The 12,835-nt window shown below is 43.1% G+C and overlaps 1 long non-coding RNA gene across 1 annotated transcript in view; it reads left to right on the forward strand.

Moving 5' to 3' along the window:
• The window catches only part of LOC128328818 (uncharacterized), a 32,536-nt gene extending 27,674 nt beyond the window's left edge, over positions 1 to 4,862 (forward strand). Inside the window, exon 2 of the long non-coding RNA XR_008309404.1 lies at positions 4,423 to 4,862. This is a non-coding gene — a long non-coding RNA (uncharacterized LOC128328818). The remainder of the gene's footprint in view (positions 1 to 4,422) is intronic.
• The last annotated feature ends 7,973 nt before the right edge of the window (positions 4,863 to 12,835 follow it).

Here is a 12,835-nt window from a genome sequence, read left to right on the forward strand (position 1 = left end):
GTGGAGCCACCAGGATCGGGCCAATCCCAGTGGTTCCCAGTGGCTGAGCTCCCTTAGCCTGGTTTTGCACGTGTGTGAGAACAGCCTCACAATGACATATTACATATGAGCCCTATTCACATGTACAAAGAGTGTACAAAGTACACAGGTACAGAACTGTACACAAGTACAGTTATTCACGCATTATGTTCAACACAGGCACAGCAGTACACTTCCTATCTGTATCCTGCATTTCAGGGGCCTGTATCCAGGTTCACTTTTAACATGAACACAGGTACAACCATGTACCCAAAAACATGTCCGAGTGTACAGACAGCTGTATACTTGTTCAACGTAACAGCTGACATTCTGTGCAGCAAGCCACCCATCTGAGCTGCGATGACACACAGGTCTGGAGTGGCAGTTGGAAGCAGCAAGCATGCAAGCCTCTTGGATGGCTGCTTTGCTGTTCAGAATGTCAGTGAATGTTTGAATAGGGCTAGATGTTGGAAGTAAAGGACCCTGCGCTGTTTCATGTCTCAGAGATAGAGGGGGACAAATTAGTGAGTCAGAGGGCTAGAGGGGTCAAGACATTGGTCCTCCCTTCTCTACTGCTCTGCCACTATCCCTTTGATATGTAGATTGCTACTCTCAGGGACTTCCTGCCTGCCTGCCTTGCCTCTTCCTCTTCCCTTTCTTCTCCCTTGCAACACACACGCTCTTCTCTCCCTGCACCGTATGTGCAGAGATGCAGAAACCATCCCTCTGCATCCAGCTACCTAGCTAGATTAGAGATCCTATCTCTCCACTTTACTATCTAGAATGGAGTTCACCAATAAAGACTCCTTATATTGATTTGAAACTATGAACTGACTCCAAGTTTCTTTGGCTCTTAACAGACACACATGCCTGGGCAGACTCCTGTGTGTTGTGCCTTAGTGCACTCTGCTGTAATAGAAGGGTATCTCTTACAAGAGAGAATTCCCAACTCTAGAGTCATTCCAAGCGGGGCCTCAGGTGGCGGGGAGGGGGCGGATTGCAGCCCTGAGTGGAATTTTCTGAGCAAACCTTCTCAGAATTTGAATGAATGAGAAAGAATGTGAAATGCCCATTTTGGATGGGGTTACACTCCCAGCAAAAGAAAAAGTACATAGTTTGGATGTGCTCCTGTATCCAAAATGCCCTCTGGTTTTTCAGTGGCCAGGGATGCTTTTTTTTACCTCCAGCCAATACATCAGCTACACCCATTTCTGGAGGTAAATGGCCTTAAAACAGAGGTGCATATGCTGGTAACTTCCAGACTTGACTACTGTTATGCACTCTACATGGAGCTGCTTTTGTACGTAGTCCGGAAACTACAATTGGTATAGAATGTGGCAGCCAGACAGGTCTCTTGGACAACCTGAAGGAACCATATTACACCAATTTTAAAAGAACTGCATTGGCTGCCGATATGTTTCCAAGCGAAATACAAAGTACTAGTTATTAGCTATAAATGCCTTCATGGCTTGGATCCACAGTACTTAAAAGAGTGCTTTCTTTGTCATGAATCCCGCCGCCTATTAAGATTAGTTGGGGAGGTCTGGTTACAGTTGCCACTGGCTTGTTGAGTGGCAACTCGGGACTGGGCCTTCTTTGTGGCTGCCCCAGGGCTTTGGAATATGCTCCCTGTCAAAATAAGAGCTTCTCCATCTCTGATTGCTTTTTAAAAGTCCCTCAAGACACATCTGTTTTCTCAGACTCTTAGTTGAAATTAATTTCAAACTGCTTACTTGTTTTTATGCTTTGAAATTGTTGTGACTGTTTTTATTCTGGAAATTGTTTTGTTTTTACTATGTTTTATATTGGTTGTGTTTTAAATTGTGTACACTGCTTAGAGAGAGAGAGAGATCATATGATATATAACTATGATAAATAAAGATGTGTATGCTGCTTGTATCTTAAGACAAAAAGATTGGGTAGTGTTTGGGAAAGGTTGTCTTGTAGTCCATTATCTAGTAAGGCATTATCTAATACCATTATTGATAGCAGATGCTGAAATGCTTTCCAGTTTAGAAAATGGTCCTCTGCCTCCGTAGCTGAATCTTTCTCCCAGCAGCCATTTCCCTTTTATCAGTTGCCACTGATGACACATTGCCATTAGAATGCCTACAAAATTAAACAAAGACATAATGTTTGCATCCTCAGTTATTGAGGCGGGTCTTACGATCCGTGAGACCCGCTTTTGTTAGAACTGTGGGGAGAGCGGACTAAGCCTGTTCTCCCCGCAGACAAGCGGGCAGGGAGCCCTGGGCGGCCAACAATGGCCGGCTCCAAGACAGAGCTGGCGGGGGATGGGGGGAGCGGGGGCCATGTGGCCCCCCCAAGCCCCAGTATGCCCTGTGTGAGCGCGCAGGGCATACTGGGGAGACCCCCAAGCCGGGAGGCTGCTTTTAAGCCTCCCGGCCGGGGGTCTACTCATGAGTAGGCATGGCGTGAAGCCGCGCCGCGGCTACTCACGAGCCTAAAAAGCAGGTTTGCTGGAGCGCTCGCTCCGCAAACCTGCTTTTCAGCAGGGGTTCTCGAGCGGGTTACCCGCTCAAGACCCACCAGGCTCGACTGTGAGCCCGGTGGTTCTTACGACCAACAAAAATCAGGCTAGGCTCTCCTAGCTCGATTTTTGTTGGTCGTGAGAATTGCCCCATTGTCTGTCTGCGTGCCAGAGGGGTTGTGTACTCCGGCATTGGCATTGTCAACTACCCCTTTACGCTGATCTGCATTAGGATGGATTTTCCTATTGCCAGCCACAATTATATCTGCAGAAGCAGAATATTAGAGATTTACTATTAGCTATGCTAGAGTATAATAACAGGAAATAGCATCGTGATAAAATTTTTAGACCTGTGCAAAATGGAGATGCTTCACTTTGGGGACCACTTTAGAGTTCCGAAGGATCCTTGGTCAATTTGGCAGGATCTAGTTCTTTGAGTGAAACCCTTTGCAGTCTCATAAAAGACTACAAATCCCAGCAGCACCCATGCAGTTTCCTGAGACTTATGGAGAAGGTATCCCTTTTAAAGTCAAAGTGTGGAATGTGGTTGTTTCCTCTTATTTAGTTTTATTTATTTATCTATCACATTTTTATGCCGCCCAAAACATGAGTTCTCTTCCATGGCAGGCAGCAACAAGAAAGACTAGAACCTTTTCTACTTGCCCCTACTGGTCCTTTAAAGTAGTTTGAAGGATGTGGGGTGGGGATTGACCAAAGAGAAGGTTCAAGGGGCCAAAGGGTTCAGCCCAGTTTGCTTCACTTTGACCCCACTTTGCACCTCCCAGATGGCAAAATGCGGTCAAAGCAGCCCAAACCTGGAAAAAAATAACCCTGAAGCTTCACACATCCCTAAGGATACTGAATTTCTTTCAGTCAGTCACCACCCAGTCCTAGGCATATTTACTCAGAAGTACTTTCCATGATGTTCAATGGGCTTATTGTCCACTGAGTGTACATAGGATTACAGGCTTATCCATTTCCAATTTGCCTTGTCTTACTAAAAGGCTGTAGAGAGTGGCCCACTTTCACTCTAAAATTCTCCATTTCTAGCTTCCTTACAGAAAAAAAAAATCCAGTTCTCTCTCTCTCTGATTTATTCTTGCCACTGGCCTACTGTTTGGAGAAGCTGATGTTGTGGAATCCTTAAGTCATCAGTGACCTCGGTCAATAAAGACAGGAGCAATTCTGTAAAAATATTAATTGAAAATCTTCTGACAAGCCTTCCTCCTTCAGATGAAGTTGCACAGCAGACCAACTGTGCCTGCACACTACACCCTGGTGCAGCCTAAGATTTTCAATCTCTCATAAACAGGCTCCTCAATCACTAGAATCTAATAAGGCTATAATCATCATTGACACTATAATGATTAAAATGAATAAAACCCATTAAGTAAAGTCATGTTGAGTTATTAAAAGTTTCGCTCTGTGTGATATGTAATCTTTTATCCATTTTTTATGATGAAATCTGTAACCATCTATCCACGAAAGACCATTAATTTACTGCTCTGTGGATGTTCCCATGCTCTTTAGTTTAGCAGCTTATCATTGATTTCTTGAGGGAGATATTATATTTGGAGAAATACACATGGAACAAAAGCCAGAATGTTGCTGTAAATTTGCCACTGACAGGGCGATCAAAGTATTTTCTGCCTACTCTCCAGCAAAGAGTTGGTGGTGTACAAGTTCAGAAGAGTCAGTGGTCATATCCTTGCTGGAAGAAGGACTGACGGAAAGCAGCAGATACATGTTTTCAAGGATCGCAAAGGCTTGCAAGGAAAGGTCATGTGCACTGCAGGAGGAAAACCAATAAAATTTCCATTAACTGGAGCCTAGTTAACCGGCTTATTGGCATCTATTAGAAACAAATTGCAAACAAAACTGATCCTATTATAAACTTCTCCTTGTTCCCTCAGTAAAAGAAAGTCACCGACCGACCCCACAAAAGCCAGGGAGAATACAATTTGTCAGACAACTTGCTTTATTTGTATGGGAAGTATTGAGTTTCACCGAGTAAAGGGCTTGCAAACGTGAGTGGCAGAAAACAACATGGTTATGAGCAGTACCTGGACCCACACACAGAGAAAGCTTGGAAGCCGACAGTGTGCTCTGGCTTGCATTCTTGAATGCGTTTTTTCCTTAGTCAAACAGCAATAAAGATTCTGAATGGAAGGATGTGTACACAAAGAGCCCGGCTAAGTGGTGAAAGACGACGACTCCTAAAGCGGGCTTTTTCTCATAATAAACTCTGCACCAATATCTTTATTGCTCATCTCCTCCTTAATGTTATTAACAGTACAGCCTAAAAAATGTTTCAAGAAATCAAATAAAGAGTGAGGTCTTTCGTTTCAGTGCACTTTCCGCATTTAACTGAAATGCCAAATATGTTTTGTTTACTGACTTGCTTAAAGGATGCACGGCTCAATGGATGTATAATATGGACAGTGTCAACTGAGTTGCTCTTACTATGAGGTTATATTTGTTTCTGTGGGTCATTTATCAGAAAAAGCTCTGTTTCTGCTTCCTTGTTGTGATGAGCATGTTTAAGGCAATCTGCCGGTGGTCATCCCTGATCATTAGTACTGTAGAGATGCCCATTGTCTTATCTGAATATCCAAAGTCAGCTACAAAAAAAACCTGCTTACACAAAGGATAATCCTATAGAGGGTTTGTCTCCAGAGGCAAAAACCATAGCAAGATACAAGCAAAATAAATAGCAAGGTGCAAGTGTCTCTAAAAACACTTTCTTGGATAGAAGGAGCTTAGTGCAGTGTTAGACCAGTGGTCCATTTAGTACAGTACTGTTGGCACAAGATATTCAAGATTTGAAACACAGGTTTTCCTCTGCCCTGTTGTGATCATTTACCTCTGGCCCTTTCAGACAGGGAATGGAACCTCAGCTCAGTGGTAGAGCATCTGCTTTGCATGCAGAAGGTGCCAGGTTCCTGACATCTCCAGGGAGGACTGAGAAAGACTCCTGCCTGCAACCACAGAGAGCCACTGCCAGTCAGTGTAGACAATACTGAGCTATATGGACCAATAGTCTGATTCAGTATAAGGCAGCTTCCTGTTATATGTTCCTATGACAGGGAGATTTTACAGAGCGTACAGATGATATTCTAATTCCGTGAGATATTTTTATGTTATTATTAATTTTATTATTATTATTATTAATTAGCTGTACTGCTCGGGGCAGCTTACAACATTAACAAAATAGATGCAATATGGAATTTAAAAAATCATAAGGTTAAAAAAGTTAAAAGACCAGGTTACAACCACAATTAAAATAACAAGTTTTAAAATTGAAATTAAAAATTATCAATGTAAAGCTAAACACTAAGAAACCTACCAGATAAAAGCATAGGATAAGAGATTAGCAAGTCTCTCTAAAAAAGATGTGTCTCCAGTGGTTTCTTAAAAACACTGAGGGAGGGAGCATGGTGAAGCCCTTCCGGGAGGGCATTCCAAAGCTGAGGGGCCACAACTGAAAAAGCCCTGTCTCTAGTCCCCACCAGCCAGATCTCTGCTAGTAGTAGGACCATGAGCAGGGCCTGATATGACAAATGGAGTGCCCTGGTAGGGCCCTGGGTCAGGTGAATGCAGTCCAACAGTGCTGCTTTTATTATTACATTATGTTACGTTAGTGCTACTCCCATAAAACACTTGTTACTTTCCAGGCTTCACTTATTCTGACTTTTTAAAAAACTAAAACATTGGCAGAACAACTTGGGCAATGAGGGAAAAGGTGTAGATGGGCCATGGAGGTCTTAAAACAGCATAAAAGACATTAACTTATACATTATAGTACAGTATATGTAATAAAAAAGAATTTTAAAAGGAATAAAAAAGGATTTTAAAAGGACGCTTGAGAAGGAGTGGTTTTCCATTTAGATGATATATCAAGGAATTGGCTTCCAAAGTACCCCCATCTGTCTGTACCTTAGCATATTTTGGTACTGCATTTTTCTTCTGGTCATAGCCCTTTACAGATGTTTTTAAATCAATATTATGATCTTAAAGCCCCTTTACTTTAATTTGTAAAAATGAAACTCCACTTTCACTCATGCTTACTCAGTTGTTAGCCTCACTACATCAAATGGAACTCCCGCCCTCAAGAAGGAGATGAGAACCATGAGTATGCAGGGAAGAAGTAGGAGAGTGCATCAAAAACCTTGTTTCCATCCCAGCTGCTCTAGTTGTTCAGCTTAAAATGGTGTGCGTGTGGGTGGGGGGAGTCAGGCCTCAAGATTTTAAAGTGTTCCTGCACAAAAAGTGCTGGAGCTATTTCTCTGAAATTTGGGGAACAACATGACCTCAGAAGGTTTTACCATCTGTAAAACTTTCTTCCAATTCTGTGATGAAATGAACTAGTTGTAGAGTGGCATGATGCCCAAATTTAAGGGTTACCTTTACAAAAAAACCCATATCTATCTGCCTGAAATTTTGGTGGTAAAGTGCTTTAGAAGGTGCTATCATCCTTGTCATTTTCATCCATTTCTGTCTAGAAACAATGTATATTTCAGTGATTTCTCATTATAGTCTACAGAATCATTTTAGAAGAAGTCTAGAGAGTTTTTAGCATTATTGCCGTCTTGTGCTATATCACTTATTCCCCTGTAACTGAAAGAGCATAACAGCAGCAATGTAACAAAATAAAATAAAAAAATAAAGGAGGAGGAAATGATGGTCCCAACAGCACAACGTATACATGTTTATTCAGAAATATGAGCCATTATGTCCAGTGGGGCTTAAACCAAGGGAAGTGTGCATAGGATTGCAGCCAAGTAATTAAAGGGAAATTATCAGGTAAGAAAGAGGAACAATATGTGGGATTTCAGAAAAGGATTAACAACCAGCAACAATGTCCAGAGAACAAGGAGACACTTATAACCACACTGTTTCTCTTCTCCCATTCCAAGCTCAGGAGATTCAGCACAAGGTGTGTGTGTGTGGCGGGGAAGCAGGGGACAAAATGCTGCAGAACTTTGACAAATTGGAAGTATGCAACATCAATGTGTAAAATGTAAACAGTCTTACTAGAGAGGTGGGGAAAGTGGGAGGCACAGGCCAGCTGAAGCTTTCCACCCTGTAGTAAAGACAAAAAATAGTGACGTGAGTAAGAGGCCCTCCAGAACTGCTGCTGTCACTTCTGGGTATACTTTGTGAATCCAGGGGCGTAGCTATAATTGAGCGAAAGGGTTCAAAGAACACGGGCCCCCAGCTCCTGAGGGCCCTCCAGCTCCATCCATCCCTATTTTCTTCATTGTCTCCCTCACTCTGAGGGGCCGCCAGAGAGAGGGATGAACACGGGGCCCCTTTCCCCTAGCTACGCCCCTGTGTGAATCCACTTTTTGTATTGCCCTCTCATATTGCAGTTGATGTTCAGATATGCGATTTCTTAAGGATGCAACCACACCATTAAATGTAATTACTATTAAATGCATTATTAAAATATATTATAAAATCTCATTTTTAATGATACTAAAATTCACAACAGCAGATCTTAGTGGGTAAGAAAGCAAATGTCCGTACCCAGGTCAGGCAAGCCAGCTGGAGGCACAGGCTCACAAGGGAGCTGTTGAACCAACAGAAGCTTGGTGCCAACTGCAGTTATTATAAAGCCAAGAAGAGTCCCACCCCTACCTGGATCTTCAGGCCAGCCCTGCTCTAGTGGAGGCACTACCTGAGCGTGTCTCCCCCTCCTCCTGAGTACTCCCATCATGAGGGAAGCCCCGACCAGCCAGACAAGCACTCCACCTTTGGCACTGGAACTCAGCCCTGGAACTGTGTCACTCCACTACTGGGGACTCAGGGGAAATGAAGGGAGTTCTGAGGATGGACAAGAGCTTTACTAGGGGACAATGGATGCTAGCCAGGGCTCTTCCAAGTGGGCAACTGATTATGGATGTTGTGGATCTGAGGGAATCTGCAGGGCTTTTATTGGAATTGGGTATCCAACCTGGTGCAGTCTATCCCTTTTCCTCTGATAGGGTTCTCTCTAGGTCAGAGTCTGGGTGGCAAAGGGGTCCAAAAAAGCACAAGACAACTCTGCCATTTTCCTAATACAAGGCAGAAGATTCAGTAATTAATACAATGCCAAACTTAATCAAATCAACAGTGTTTCTAACATTTACATTGCACAATATAGCAGAAGGATGGTTCTAAAGAATTGTTCATGGTCCAAATTTATGGGCTGAAAATAAACACAAATTATAAGGTTATTGTTCCTAGAGAAAGAAAGCTCAGCTTCTATTTTTTTTAAAAAAAAATCACAGATCTTGCAATGCTTGTGGATTTCTGCTACTTCAAGTATCCACATGAAATAACATTAAAGCCTAGACACATAAACTGCTCTGTAGATTTAATTTGTTCTAAGGAAACAAGCACAGCAGGGAAAACAGAGCTAACTTTTTTAAAAAAAACCTGAGATTTTTAAAAAATCTGATACTACTTGATGCAGTTCCTTCCAGTTTCATTTAACTATCTTCTTCTAGCTTTGTTGAACAACTAGTGGTTCTCCGCTTTAAAAATAGCTGTTTCCAGAAATATAATTCTCCAGCTCATTAATCAAGAATACCTTTATAGGAAATTGATACAGAGGTCGTGGTGGCATTCTTCATTCATTTTCGATATTGTGATGGAACACGTGGATATAGTTGTCATACTATGGTGCCTTTTTGCTCATGAAACTGGTTAGGATTGCTTCTTCCTAGATTCAGTTAGCACTAGATGAGGATCTTATCTAATAGTTCCTAAGCTGTGGCCAGAGCTCCTAAGCAAATTACAGTAATACGCCTCTGTTGAACAGTTTGTTGATTTTTTTCTGCTTAAAAGTTACATAAGAACAGGCCTACTGGATCAAGTCCAAGGCCTATCTAGTCCAGCATCCTATTTCTCACCAAGTCCCACCAGTTACCTCTGGGAAGCACAAAGAGGAGGCACTAAGCTTGGAGGTAACTCTGGACTAAGACTGTCCCTGAGCCTAGAGGAAGGGGTGTGCACAAAACCAGTTTGCCCAGTTCGGTTTGAGTCCAAACTGGACTCGAACAGAACCAGGCAAGCTTGGTTTTGTGCTACCCAATGAACCCCCCCAGCCCAGATCAAATATGAGCCAGTTTGTGGGTTCTAATGTTGTTGGGTTTTTTTTTTAGAATCACTCACCCAGTGGGTCCAACAACTTTGCGGGGTACAGCTGTGGCCATGGGGAGGGGGTCTCCACAGTCTCATTCTCCCCCTGCCGGCCTCCCTCTGGTCCTCTAAGGCTCTTCCAGGTGGTGGTGGCCATTTTGGAGGCCACTGCGCATGTGCCCTGGCCATTTGCATGGCCAGGTTATGACCCAAGCTATGCAAAAGGCCAGGGTGTATGTGCGGTTGTTATGAACGGTCTATAACATATCAGAACCAGAGGTACCAACTCAGAAGTATGGTGAAATATAGGCCTGTGTCTGATTTCATTTTTATATTAAGAAATGATACCTGAACTCGAGGTGAACTGGCACCCAGGTCAAACTGCTCTCTGGAGCAGGAGGAATCCAGCATTGTTTTGTAAAATGGGTGAACACAAAGGCTTTGGCCTGGGCTACTCATATGCTAAAATGCATCTGACTCACTATGTCTATGGAGGAGTCTGCCAGAGGCTGATTTCCCCCCTTCCTGTTGCAAGAAGCCAGTGTTAATCATTTTCAATTGCTATGGAGGTTCCACAAAGGCAAAATGCATACACAGTAAATGCCTGTAGATTTTAATCCTTACCTCACCAATGCTACAAATCTCACACACACCTTTTCATGTATACTTTAAATATTCTCTTGTTTTCAATTAAACACTGGGTAGAGGTACACAAGCTGCCTCACACAGAATATCCTGAATCCCCTTACTAACTGCTGACTTTTTAACACCTTTTGGGAAGATGCCATTGTGGCTCTCAAGTGCAGATTTGCCTTGGGCAATGCTCTCCCCACTCCCTTCCTGAGCGCACAGAGTTTACAGAAGATGAGATTCAGAGATCTCTTTGGACTGGCCAATATCCTGAATAATTAAGACTTTGTTCAGAAGGTAGCAGCAAGTTGTCACCTTTTTGGACACCCAGGAAAAGATGAGATTTTGAATAGATTCTATTCAAGGATCAAAGAAAATATACACTATAAGAATGAGGCTTTTAGACAGAGAGTTCAGCAATCTTTTGCCTACAGCAAAAAGCTGCTCACAGGATCCCAGGGTTTGCTGCTAAGCCGCGGGGCAAAGCAGGAACTCTGTTCATGAACAGAAACTACAGCAATGCCTGAGTTTTGCTGCCCAAGCTGCCTGATCTGAGCACTGCAACAACTCCTGTCTCAGCCAAGTGCCCCACTCCTTCAACTGAAGTGATCCTCCACTTTCAAGGCTCTGATCCGGGGTAAATATGCTGCCTGGAATTCCCTCATCCCTTCCCTTTTTACTGCTCCCTTCTCCTTCCCCCCCTCTTTTCCTCTACTAATCTCCCCGAAACATGCCAGCCCTCAGCCTTCCTTCCTCCCCCCCCCCCCGGTCTTTTCTGCCTATATCTCAATTGTATTAGCCTTTAGGAAGATTTAATGCACACACATATGTTAGTTAGGCACACGGGTGAATATTGGTACTGGTTAGGATGCTCTGTTTAAATACTGTTGCTAATATTGATAGAGGGTTCTGCTTTCTGCTTTGCTAGATTATGTTGTAAGCCTTTTGTACTCAATAAAGCCCATTGAATCTTTGAGTGGTTTGATCTCCTTTCTTCCTTGCATCTAGATCATACGTGGTCACTAATATAAAAGAACTTGGTCCAGACCTATTTTATATACTAGCTAATGAGCATATTTGGTATATAGATCAGGCCTGGTCTGTAACACGGTGGCCTCCAAAATGACCTCCAAAGGGCCAGAACAGCCTTAAAATTAGCCAAAATGGCCCTTAGAAGACCAGGGGAAGCCAGTGGGGGTAGAGGGAGACTGCGGAGACCACACACACACTGTGGCTACACCAGCACCCCTTGAGGCCACTAGACCCACTGGGTGCGTGGTTCAAAAGAAATTATTATTATTTGGTTAGAACACCCTAGCCAGCCCCGAGGCAGCTGAGCTGGCCAAGGTTGAACCGAACCAGGCCCGCTACAGCTCAAGGGCAGGCTCTCGAGCCAGACCAGTGTGATTCCAAACCGGCTTGACTTGGAGCCAGTTCACACATCCCTACCTAGAGGTAGCCTATAGCCATCAAGGGTAGTAGCCATTAATAGACTTGTCTTCCATGAATTTGTCTACTCTCCTTTTAAAGCTATTCAAGCTGGTGGCCATCACCATGTTCCATGGCAGAGAATTCCATAGATTAATTATGTGGTGCCTGGAAAAGTACTTCCGTTTGACCCCTGGTTCTAGTGCTGTGAGGGAGGGAACAAGTGTCCATCACAACCCCAAGATCCCTCTTCTGGTCAGTCACTGACAGATCAAACCCCATCAGTGAAGTGGGGGTAGGGGGGTCGTTTGCCCCAGTGTCCATCACTTTACCCTTACATTGAATTTACATTGACGTTACACAAGTTCTCTAGATGCAAAGGCCATTTGAGAGCCAAATATAACCTATTATGGTAGGTCTGCCCAAATCACATATAAGGCAGGAGGTCAGGGCCCACTTTTAAGAGCCAAACCAGTGCACAAGTGTGAGTGCTGAATCATCTGCCTCTCTTGCCCCACATAACCTATCTCCTTGCAATTTGTCTCCACCTGCAACTTTTCTCATAATCAGACTCCAGTGCTGAAGTGAGCCTAGATGAAAGAAAAACTTTTCATAAAGGTTCCTCACCAATGACTTACAAGTAAACTTAGCCATCATGGGATAAGAACAGATCCTGATATGGATGAGCAAACAAATAGCAGGAAACAGTGACTAAGAAACAAGTATTATTCTCCTAGTATTATTCTAGAAAGTTCTAGGAAAAAAATAGCTATTTTCCATTGCTATTTAAATTGTTGATAAATAATGTGGAGGGATGCAGTGAGGTGACTGAGTTATTCCCAATGATTAACAAAAACCCCAACTGGATGAAAGGACAACAAAATTGCAAATGAAGTTCAGCTGCATTAATTGTAAAATACTCCATATGGAGATTACTTCACAATCAATTTCACATACATACTGATGGGATCTGTGCTACTGGTGACTAATCAGGAAAGAGCTCTTGGAGTCATGTGAATAACAGCTCAATGAAAATGCCAACTCAAGGTTTCCTGGCAGTGAAGAAAAAGGCATATTCCATGCTAGCGGTTATTAAAGGAACAGCATTACAGATCTATAACTCCTAGGCAGCTCTGATGCTTC

This window comes from Hemicordylus capensis, chromosome 6, assembly GCF_027244095.1.
Source record: "Hemicordylus capensis ecotype Gifberg chromosome 6, rHemCap1.1.pri, whole genome shotgun sequence".
Classification (NCBI taxonomy): domain Eukaryota; kingdom Metazoa; phylum Chordata; class Lepidosauria; order Squamata; family Cordylidae; genus Hemicordylus; species Hemicordylus capensis.